The sequence below is a fragment of the Lissotriton helveticus genome, chromosome 5_1, assembly GCF_964261635.1.
Source record: "Lissotriton helveticus chromosome 5_1, aLisHel1.1, whole genome shotgun sequence".
NCBI classification, from domain to species: domain Eukaryota; kingdom Metazoa; phylum Chordata; class Amphibia; order Caudata; family Salamandridae; genus Lissotriton; species Lissotriton helveticus.
This window is the reverse complement of record NC_136065.1, coordinates 1,227,539,049-1,227,550,590: the sequence shown is the minus strand read 5'-3', so window position 1 is coordinate 1,227,550,590 and position 11,542 is coordinate 1,227,539,049. Positions and strand designations below refer to the sequence as shown.

The window sequence follows — 11,542 nt, the reverse complement described above, 5'->3', positions numbered from 1 at the left end:
ATCCCTGAACTTTGACTTACTCCCTGCGCGGCAAGTGGTGCCCGGCTCTGTCTGACTGCCTGCCAAAACTGTATTCAGCCTTCGAGTTATCTGCTCCGCTCCTCGAAAATACATTCCTGTCTAGTAGTTTAGGTAAACATTCCCCCAGCTGCAGAGTAAAGGGCCCGGTTTTTCTGTCTCCATGTACGTAATTAATAGCTCCTGTTGCCATGGTAGGCCCATGGCCCTCGCATTACACGTAGACACCCATACACGCATTAGCAGTCAGTATAGAATAGCCTCTGCCCGAGAGACCTTTTCTTTTAAGATAATACAGTTCTCCAAACACAAAATACCAGATATGATTTAGGAACAAGTTGATCTGACCCACCAGACTTCTGTCTCTAATCCTAGCGTTAAATGTCAAGTCCCCTTCACCCTCCAGTTCCACGTCAGTCACACGTCATGCTGCTGCGTGCGCATCTCTGCCATATATTTCTGCTGACACTGCAGGATTCTTCTAGGGATCCACCCACTTGCGTCACTTCTATGACTGAAATGCTGAAATATTTCTTCTTCTATGTGACGTTTCTGGCACCCACCTCCGTGTTCACCCTTGTGCACGCCTTCTGATTACATATTGTTACGCACATGTTTCTTATCTTGTTTCTTTCAGCCGTTACGCCTTCTGAACCCATCACCACTGTAATGATATTATATATACTGCGTACTGTTAATAAATCATTGTACATGTCCATGATTCCCTTCCTGAACCCTCGTGGTGATGGATCATGCTACCTGGTTCGAACCAATTCCATTTTATGGAATAAAACCCCTTAAAACTCAGACGCCACGGACTCTGTGTCTCTTATTTTGATTGAGCTATTTTATTGAACTTTACCGCATAGAAATTAGATACCAGGTAATTTTATTTACCACAGTGAATGGCACCCCAGATGGGACACTCCCCCACCTTACGCGCCGGCGGTGCGTTGCAGCCCTAGTCCCCTGCCACAGCCGGACGGACACTCATGCGCATCCACAGGATTTCCTGTATCTCCCTCAGGCCAACGGAGGTGACTGAGACTGCGATTGATACCCAGACGAGGCGGTGAGGAGTGCGGAGGATCCCGACCCGAGTCCAGCCGAGAGTGCAAGGTCCGAGGTGTCTTGAGGCCCACCAGTTCCGAAGTACCTACGTCACGAGTCGAGTCGAGTCCAGTCCAGTGTCGAGTTTTCCGAGGCCTTCTGTTCCGTGCTTCCCGGTGAGTACCTTTGCTGGGGACGCATCTAGACGGGTGCATTAGTTTGCCCCGGTCGAGACGGGTTTTGGGTACATAGACCCGGTCTGCACTGTTTAGCAGTGTATCTGTGCTGTTTAGCAGTACATCAAGTAAATGTTACTAGTTAATATATGGTTTTAATGTCGTGGTATGAGTGATTGTTTGATCTGCATTACTGTGTATATTGTATTTATGGTGTTCGAATTCGAGTAAGTATCAAGTATCAAGGTTCAAAAATGCCGCTGTTCAGTAAGTTACGACAGATAGGAACTAGAAAGGGGATTCTAGAAGAAGCAGTGCCTGTTCCACCTAGGGACACACCAGGGCACTTTATGTACCACAAGCATGGCTTAGGTGCCATACTGTACTTAGACTTGTGGGTCGATTATACCAAACACTTAGAAGAGCAATATAGATGGCCTGTTTCAGGAACATGGGATGCCGAGTGCATCATGAGAGTAGAGGAAGCAGTATTGAAAAAGAAAGCCCGACAGTCACAGAAAGACGCCATAGAATTATGGCGTAAAGAATCACATAGACGCACAGAAAAAGAATTCAGAAAAGCAGAGAAACATAGAGAAGATTCAGAGAAGACTCGAGAAAACGAATTAGTCAAGGAAGGTATACGAGTTTGAACAGAACAAGTAGACCGACAACTGAGTACGCTTAATAAAGGCATGTATCCAGTTCGGGCCGAGGGCCTGCCCAAGGCGACCCCAGAAGTACCAAAGAATCTGCCCCTTCCATTGGTTCCGACTAAATTACGTCACAAGACCGCAGCAGAGATTTTTCTTTCTTCCTATTTGGATGATGCAGCTCCAGCTTATACTCATGCACCTGCCCATGTACCCGTCCCACATGTACCTGCACCCCATAATCAGCAGCCCCCGGGTCCGCAACAGCAGGTCCTCCCACCTAACCCTCCTGTTCCGAATCTTGCACCCCCTATAAATACTCTTAATCCTTTTGGGATGGGCCTAGTTCAGGTCCCAACGCAGCCAGGTTATGGTCAAGCCTCCGGCTCAGGAGGCGCATCCGGAGGTTTTCGAACCCCGCCGCAGTTACATCGAGTGACAATGAGAGATTTCGCAATGGCGCGGACACCTAAAGGTGCCGCAGCAGAACAGCTCAGACAACAGCTTACAGATTGTAGATACGACACTGTGCCTGGTACGTCAGGACCCATGTTGTTAGCGTCCTTACGCTTAAGACGAGTTACAGATTATCTGATAATGTTACCAGAAATGCCAGAACATCTAGACAAAATGTATCACTTTATTAGAACAGGAGAAGGACCCGAGAGTGTTGGTGACGCCATGTCACGTCAGAAAATTGAGAACAAAGGTTTAATTATGCGATTTTTGGTTAATTGTTTGATAAGAGAACAAGATCAGGCAGGATTTCCACAAAGTGAGATGGATAAATTGAACAGATGGAGTCAGAACATGGCTGAGGGTAAACATGATAGAGAGAAAAGTATACATGCTATGGTTAGAAAGGTCCGTAAAGAAATCATAGATATACATGCTCGTCGAGAAACTGAGGAGCCACTCGAATCAGACGATCTAGCCTCCTCCCAGGAGGAGGATGAATCAGAGAAAACAGTGGAAACATCGCAGCATATAAGTCAAGACACGATAGCCTATGTAGGTAAGGGTAGATCCTTTGATAAAACGTTACGCCCAGAAAGCAAGCGACTTTTTCACTCTGCTATGTCAAATCCGAAAACGCCTGAACATCTATTTCAGGCTGCCGATAAAGTACTACAACATCGGATGGGGTACCACGTACTCAATTCTATGGATGAACAAGAATTAGCCAGGTCAGCAGTGCAATGGGCTGACAATTCTAGTATGTATAATGATGACACAGTAGCACAAACCTTTTTGAATCTGTCCCCAGACGAACAGCGACTGGCTGGTATATACATGATACAACACCTTCTTTTATTGTATAAATGCCAACGTTCTGATCCAGGTCCCTTATCTGATGTACTAATAGAACTACTCATGAATAAATGGAGAGGTCTAGGTACCGATCTAATTAAAGTAATTCTAGAACAGCGACACAGATATAGTGCTTTCTTGAACCCACAGTTTGTTTCAGCCCCACCCCCAGAAAGGAAAATGTTTTACTTCGACCGACAGAATCCCTTACGAGAAGTACATCCAGTCCAGAATGCCAATGACACCCTTAGACGTGTTTTCGTGTACACACCGTTATCTAAAATGGAATTATTAGAAATGAAGAAAATAGTGCCTAGTCATGATAAAGATCCAACAGGTTTTCACCGTGAAATAAAAGACATGTTACTTATGGGAGACTATACCTATCCCGACATTATGAAAATATTGAAAGTATTACTGCCTGCCGGTATTTACGAGAAACTCAAAGAAAAAGACTGGGAGGTGGGAGAGCAAAAGATTGATTGGGCTGCATTAGAGAATGAAGAAACGGCTCGAACCCCAGGTCTAGGGCTTGGGGACAAAACTAAAGCATTACCAGGATTGTTAGTACAGGTTCTGCCAAGATTATTGTCAACTTAAAAGGAAGACTGGGGTGCAATCTCAGCCTGCAAACAGAAACCCGATGAAGACACTAGTGATTTTTATTCTAGGTTTGAGAAATGTTTTATTATTAATAGTGGCCTGAAACCGAGTAGCGAGTCATACCCACATCTTTTTGTAATGAAACTAGTTGAGAATTCCTTGCCTCAAGTTAAGAATCGTGTATTAAAAGTCGAGAGCACATGGCAAGCAAACACGCCTTCCCAGATGTTACAAATGTTACAGTACCACCAGAACAGAGTTAGGGAAGAACATGATCATGAACAAAGACGTATGAAAGACACAAAAATGAAAATGTTAGTTGCTCAGTCAGTTCCAGCTAACAGTCAGAAAAACGGCATGACACAGTCCAATAAGTCAGCAGTTCCCGTTAAAGGGACTTGCAACTACTGCAAACAGCCAGGCCATTATATAAATGAATGCACTGTTTTAAAATACAATATAGCAACAGGCAAAACTAAGGAGAGACCGCGTCCTCCTAGACAGGATCAGGTCCACCAACACGCACCCCAGAATGTACAGCCTATGCCTGCTCCACAACAGACAGTACAGACCGTAGCAGTACCCCAGCCACAGCCAATTGCCTCAACACAACATGCAACTCAGCAGATGTACCAGTATGCACAAACTGACTATCCCGAGTATCAGCGATACACATGAAACAGCCTAGAGAGGGAAGTTGGCTTGCCTCTCATTGAGATTCCTGTAGATCAAGAGGGTCCTTATGTACATAGCCAGATATTAGGGAAAGATAGAAAGTTTTTGATTGATACAGGGGCAAGCAGAACAACGATAAGTCACGACGAGGTTCCAGGGGCACCCCTCTCAGGCTCACAGAATGTTTCCCTTGGTTTTTCAGGAAAACCTATTATTAATGAAGTATCAAAACCAGTTCCTCTAGCAGTTGGTCCGTTATCACAAACTACAGACTTATTGCTTACGAAATCATGTCCAGAAAACTTGTTAGGTATCAAGACACTGAAGGCTCTAGGAGCAGTCATATGTTGTTCTCCGGAAGGAGTTAGATTATTTTTACGTGACTTTAAAGGTCACTATGTGTTGAGAGATATTGATCCCAGGTTACAGAATGTTCCTGCACAGTTATGGGCACAAAGCCCAACTGATGTAGGTTGTATGCACATTACACCATATCGAGTTACACTCAAGCCAGGAGTTGTCTTACCCCGAATTCGACAATACAAGTTACCACCAGATGCTGTAGTGGCTTTACTGAAAATCATTGACGAGCTCATTGCCCAAGGAGTGGTTGTAGAGACCGACTCCAATATCTGCAATTCCCCTATCATTCCGATTCTTAAACGCACTGATCCAAGCGCACCACCAGTTTATCGATTAGTGATCGATTTGCGCGAATTGAATAAATGCATTGTGCCACAGTATCCTGTGGTCCCAGACATATCGTCTTTATTGACTGCAATTGATTCTGAAGCCACGTTCTTTACTGTAATTGATCTGAAGAACGCCTTCTTTAGTGTCCCCATTGATCCGGATAGCCAATACCTTTTCGGATTCTGTTTAAATGGTCGAAGTTTTAAATTCGCACGCGCACCTCAAGGATTCACAGAAAGCCCCAGCATCTATAGCCAAGCATTGAAAAGACAGCTTGACAGTATCCACATGCCTGACAACACTACCCTACTCCAGTACGTCGATGATCTGTTGATCACCGCTCGAAGTGAACACGAATGTGAACATGCCTCACTGACAGTCTTACATTCTCTGGCTGACAAGGGACACAAGGTGTCCCCTTCGAAGTTGCAATTCTGTGTTCAGCAAGTGGTTTACCTTGGGCACTTGCTGTCCAAATGGGGGAGACAGCTAACACCCGACCGTATCCAGTTAATTGTAAATATGTCACAGCCCAGAACACAAAAGGAGGTGCGAGCCTTTATAGGCCTCACTTCTTATTGCAGACAATGGATCCCTCAGTATGCATTTCTAGCCAAACCACTTATACAGTTGACAACACAGGAGGCAGCGTCATCGACTGTCCTCCCTTGGACTCAGGAACATACACAGGCTTTTGACGAATTAAAGAAAGCTTTATGTCAAGCACCAGTCTTAGCGACACCAAGTTACAGCAAACCTTTTACACTTTTTGTCACAGAACGTGAAGGTACTGCATTATCAGTCCTCACTCAAGACCAAGCAGGGTCACACAAACCGTGTGCCTATTTCTCCAGCACATTAGATCCAGTAGCCCAGGCTTTGCCTGCGTGCCTGAAATCAGTAGCAGCAACAGCTCTAGCAATCAGACAAAGTGATTCTATAGTGTTAGGACACCAATTGACAGTACAAGTTCCACATTCCGTGGAAGTTCTTTTAAACCGTACACAAACTCAACACTTGACTATAGCACGACTAACAGGTTATGAATTGACATTATTTCAGCCACACATAGAAATCAGACGCTGTAACACATTGAATCCAGCTACACTTTTGCCATTAAATATGACAGACCCTTTGGCACATGACTGTGTCGAAGTCATTACCATCATGACGAAACCCAGACAAGACTTGACAGACACCGCATTACCAGATCCAGACCTGACACTTTATGTGGATGGTTCATGTATGAGAACAAGCACAGGAGAGTTAGTGGCTGCATATGCAGTAACAACAGAAACTGATGTCATAGAAACACATCGTATTGACACCCTGTCAGCCCAAGCGGCAGAGCTCATTGCTCTGACCCAGGCTTGTACTCTAGCTAAGAACAAGAAAGTTAACATATACACAGATTCCCGTTATGCATTCGGAGTTGTACACGACTTCGGAGTCCTCTGGCAAGAACGAGGTTTTTTAACTTCACACGGTGCCAAGATCCAGCACGGTCCCCTCATTCAAGCTCTGTTAGAAGTAATACATTTGCCTACAGCAATAGCCATCATGAAGTGTAAAGCACATATTAAAGTCACTGACAACATTTCCCAGGGCAACGACCTGGCAGACCGAACAGCCAAGCGCACAGCACAGACTCACACACCTGACTTGACAAAGACAATAGTCCCGACGCCAACTCATTGCATGACAGTTAAGGATCCCGCCCTAGATGTAATTGACATACAGACACATGCTACACCAGACGAAATCAGGAAATGGACTGAACTGGGAGGGATCCAGACAGAACAGGGATGGATGACGAAGGGAAAGGCCACATGGTTTCTCCCCGACTCTATGGTTCAGGTCATTATTACCACAGCACATAGTCCTGCACATTTAGGAGAGAAAGCCATGTTAGACAGTATTCAAAACCTTTGGTTCAATAAACATTTACGAGCAGCAGCAAAGCAGAAAGTGCGTACTTGCATGATCTGTTGTCAGTTCAACCCAGGTAAAGGCATTCCCGTAGAGCAAGGTGGATTTCACCCTCCCGATCACCCTTTTGAAGTCCTCCAGATGGATTATATCCAGATGGAACGTTGTCGAGGATTTAAATATGTCCTCGTAGTTGTCTGTGCACTTTCCCGTTGGACAGAAGCATATCCAGTCCCAGATTACACTGCTCCGACCACTGCCAAGCAGCTGGTACGTGAATTTTTCCCACGGTACGGTTTGCCCCGTGTCGTGTACTCAGATAACGGTCAGCCATTCTCGTCCGAGTTAATGAAACAGGTATCACTCCTGCTCGGCTATCAATGGAAGTTTCACTGTGTCCGACATCCCGAGGCAGCAGGTCTCGTGGAACGTCACAATCAGACTCTGAAAATTCGTCTCGCCAAGATTTGTAAAGAAAAGGGCGTAGATTGGATAGTTGCATTACCCGTTGCCCTCTTCTACATGAGGATGGTAGCGCATTCGAGAACAGGGCTATCCCCGTATGAGGTGGTCTTTGGCAGGCCACCGAATATGTGGGGGACTCCTCTGCCTAGAAAAATCACAGATGTTGACTGTAATATGCTGACAGATTACCTTGCCTCCTTGATGTCTGCACTACAATCATGTCGTTCACAGGTTGCTGCAGCCTTTCCCGACAACACCGATGTAAAGCCACATGGGATTATTCCGGGGAATCATGTCCTCGTCAGGAACTTTGATCGGAGGAGTCCGCTGGAGCCCCGTTGGCAGGAGCCAAAACTTGTCCTGCTAACCACGAGGACTGCAATCAAGGTCGAGGGCCGCAAAGGGTGGCTCCACTCCAGCCACGTCAAGATATTTCATGGACTGCTTCCAGTTACAGACTCTCAGCCCTCCCCCTCTAAGGACTGCCCAGATTTCAGTGACTCTAAACTTCCCCTGATAGAGAAAACTCCGTCCGAGGAGTATAAATCCAAACTGAGGTCTAGCAAGTCAGACAGTTTAATTGTTTAAGTCCTCCCCTAGGTGAATCGGTTAGACCTGATTCTGACATGTTCCCGCTAGACCCCGATAGAGAGAGAGATAGACAGAAACAGCTCAAGAAACGTGAATATTGTAAATCTCTCCGCAGTCACTGCATAGTGACATTATTGATTATGTTTTTTCTGAGTCTTATGATTATTGCTGCAAGTATACTGTTAAACTTGTATTACCCTATTTTCAAGCATACACATTCTTCTTCAAATGTTACTATCGAGCACACTTTCAGTGAATTACCCCCGCATGAATTGTCATACAGACTTGCGCTGCGCAACAATACATTCATTAGTATGTTACAACATTCCCATCAGACCAGCAATGCTACCAATTGTTGGATATGTGGCCGACTCCCCCCCTATCAGAGATACAAGGGAGTTCTGCCCCTCTTTCCATACCCGTTCACACACAATGGTTCCTGTGGTGCATGGTTTAGTTTAATAAATTCCTTAGATTCTGATTCCGTAGTTTACCAAGGCAATTGGGTATGGGGAAATCTGAACACTGTTCTGCACAAAGTATGTTTCCCTGACAAGGAGGGTCTTCCCAAAAGGACAGGGACCGATCTAGAAAACGAAGTATATGGATTAGGTAATTTTACACTTAACCTCATGATTCTGAATGTCGAGTCCGAAACCAAGCCAGACTTACCCTCTATGTCAGTATTACCTGTTAAAGGTGAATTATGTGTCAGAAAGAATGGTTCAGTACACCTAGGTCATAGCGAATGTACCACTGTAGTCAAATTTAGTGATAAAGGCAAGTCTACATTCAAAGCTTCCCGTCATTCCTATTTTGTTTGTGGCCATACAGCATACATACGTTTACCCCTAGATTGGGATGGTACTTGTTACATTGCATTCCTTCTGCCACCTGTTTTTCTAGCCCCACCTGACTATCATAGGAACTCCCACCTAGTACATACTAGACACAAGAGAGAACTCCCGATTGTCGATTATACTGAAACTACATGGGAGCAATATACAGATTTCAATAAAGGTTTCTTTCCCTACTTAGGTACTGTCTCGAATAGTAAACTGATACGTAGATTGACCAGAACCCTTGAAGCAGTAGTGAATGAAACTACTTCCGCCCTAGGCAACTTAACAGAGGAACAGTCTGCTATGAGACTTGTTGTCCTTCAAAATCGTCTTGTTCTTGACGTCATCTTGGCCGATAGGGGCGGAGCTTGTAGAGTCATCGGATCGAGTTGCTGTATTTTCATTCCACAAAACGCACCTTCAGTATATAAAGCCATTACCCGTCTTCACAAAATTGCTAGTCAGATACACCAGAATCCAGGCACCTGGACTTGGTCCGGTTGGTTCTGGAGCGTGTTATCCACCTGGGGATGGAAAGTCCTATCCTTCCTAGGGATAGCCCTTCTCATAGTATTCAGTTGTTGCCTATGTCTACAATGTGGGCCGACGATATGCGGTTTGTGCGCCACATCATGTATTCCCCATTCAAGTTCAAGTTCAAATTCCCGTCAGAAAAAGGAAGAGCAAATGATGTTATATGAACACATAGATGGATTAATGAAGATTGATATATCATGAAGGGTCCGTAGGGGACAAGGAGGGAATGAGGTAATATGAATTTTTATGCTCAATTGTGTCCCCTACTATGTACCCCAACGGCTCCATGTATGTGCTTAAAGTGCATGTAAGTTCCCTCCATAACCCGCTATGAAGACGCAAATACATTTGCGTCCAACATTAACATGTCCTCTTTCTGATCCGCCATGAATGGATCAATAATTCAGTTCCTAAGTGTGCCGGGCCACCGTCTTTACATGGTACACATTCATGTTTTCATGGCTCTGGCGAAGGCCCTGATTTCTGCCATCGAGCCTTTTCCTGACTTCTGCCTCTAAAAACTGCAGCGAGGACCTGCATCTGCATCCCTGAACTTTGACTTACTCCCTGCGCGGCAAGTGGTGCCCGGCTCTGTCTGACTGCCTGCCAAAACTGTATTCAGCCTTCGAGTTATCTGCTCCGCTCCTCGAAAATACATTCCTGTCTAGTAGTTTAGGTAAACATTCCCCCAGCTGCAGAGTAAAGGGCCCGGTTTTTCTGTCTCCATGTACGTAATTCATAGCTCCTGTTGCCATGGTAGGCCCATGGCCCTCGCATTACACGTAGACACCCATACACGCATTAGCAGTCAGTATAGAATAGCCTCTGCCCGAGAGACCTTTTCTTTTAAGATAATACAGTTCTCCAAACACAAAATACCAGATATGATTTAGGAACAAGTTGATCTGACCCACCAGACTTCTGTCTCTAATCCTAGCGTTAAATGTCAAGTCCCCTTCACCCTCCAGTTCCACGTCAGTCACACGTCATGCTGCTGCGTGCGCATCTCTGCCATATATTTCTGCTGACACTGCAGGATTCTTCTAGGGATCCACCCACTTGCGTCACTTCTATGACTGAAATGCTGAAATATTTCTTCTTCTATGTGACGTTTCTGGCACCCACCTCCGTGTTCACCCTTGTGCATGCCTTCTGATTACATATTGTTACGCACATGTTTCTTATCTTGTTTCTTTCAGCCGTTACGCCTTCTGAACCCATCACCACTGTAATGATATTATATATACTGCGTACTGTTAATAAATCATTGTACATGTCCATGATTCCCTTCCTGAACCCTCGTGGTGATGGATCATGCTACCTGGTTCGAACCAATTCCATTTTATGGAATAAAACCCCTTAAAACTCAGACGCCACGGACTCTGTGTCTCTTATTTTGATTGAGCTATTTTATTGAACTTTACCGCATAGAAATTAGATACCAGGTAATTTTATTTACCACATACTAAACACCGCACCAACTGAAGCTTCAAACCAGCCTGAAGCTGTAGGAAAAGAGATTATAAGAGCAAGCCGCTTGAACAGCCATGAACGAGCGGGTATTGACAAGATTGTGAAAACGTTAATAGAACGAAAGGAGACAGAAGAATATATCTCAGATATATGTGACACATATACTAGCAGCCATAGATGACACTTTTTTGTACGTTTTTGCTACCATACCCTCACAGCCTATGAGGAGAGATATCAGGATAAGAGACCTGAACGCCTTGCAAACTTGTACCGAAAGGTAGATGTAGGAGATGAGAGCGAGTGTGACGTGACGGAACTCTTCTTGCGTACACTGGAAGTCTTCCGCCACATCACTGAACAAGAACCGATAGCTAAAAACTCGACTCCTGTAGCGACCGAACCCCTGATAGGAAAAGTTGATACCATGATGCCGATAAAGGAGGCGGCTCCCTACTGGGTCCCCCCACGAGGTCAGGGAACTCATGACGACATTTGACTCCTGAGGCGGAAGCCGGGAGATATCACG

General features: G+C 45.1%; 1 long non-coding RNA gene across 1 annotated transcript; it reads left to right on the top strand.

Annotated features, from left to right (window-relative positions):
- The first annotated feature begins 725 nt into the window (after nt 1–725).
- LOC144753557 (uncharacterized) lies at nt 726–10,912 on the top strand. The gene is made up of 2 exons (XR_013594411.1): nt 726–1,244; nt 7,805–10,912. It is a non-coding gene; the product is annotated as an uncharacterized LOC144753557 (long non-coding RNA).
- Nucleotides 10,913–11,542: the final 630 nt, after the last annotated feature.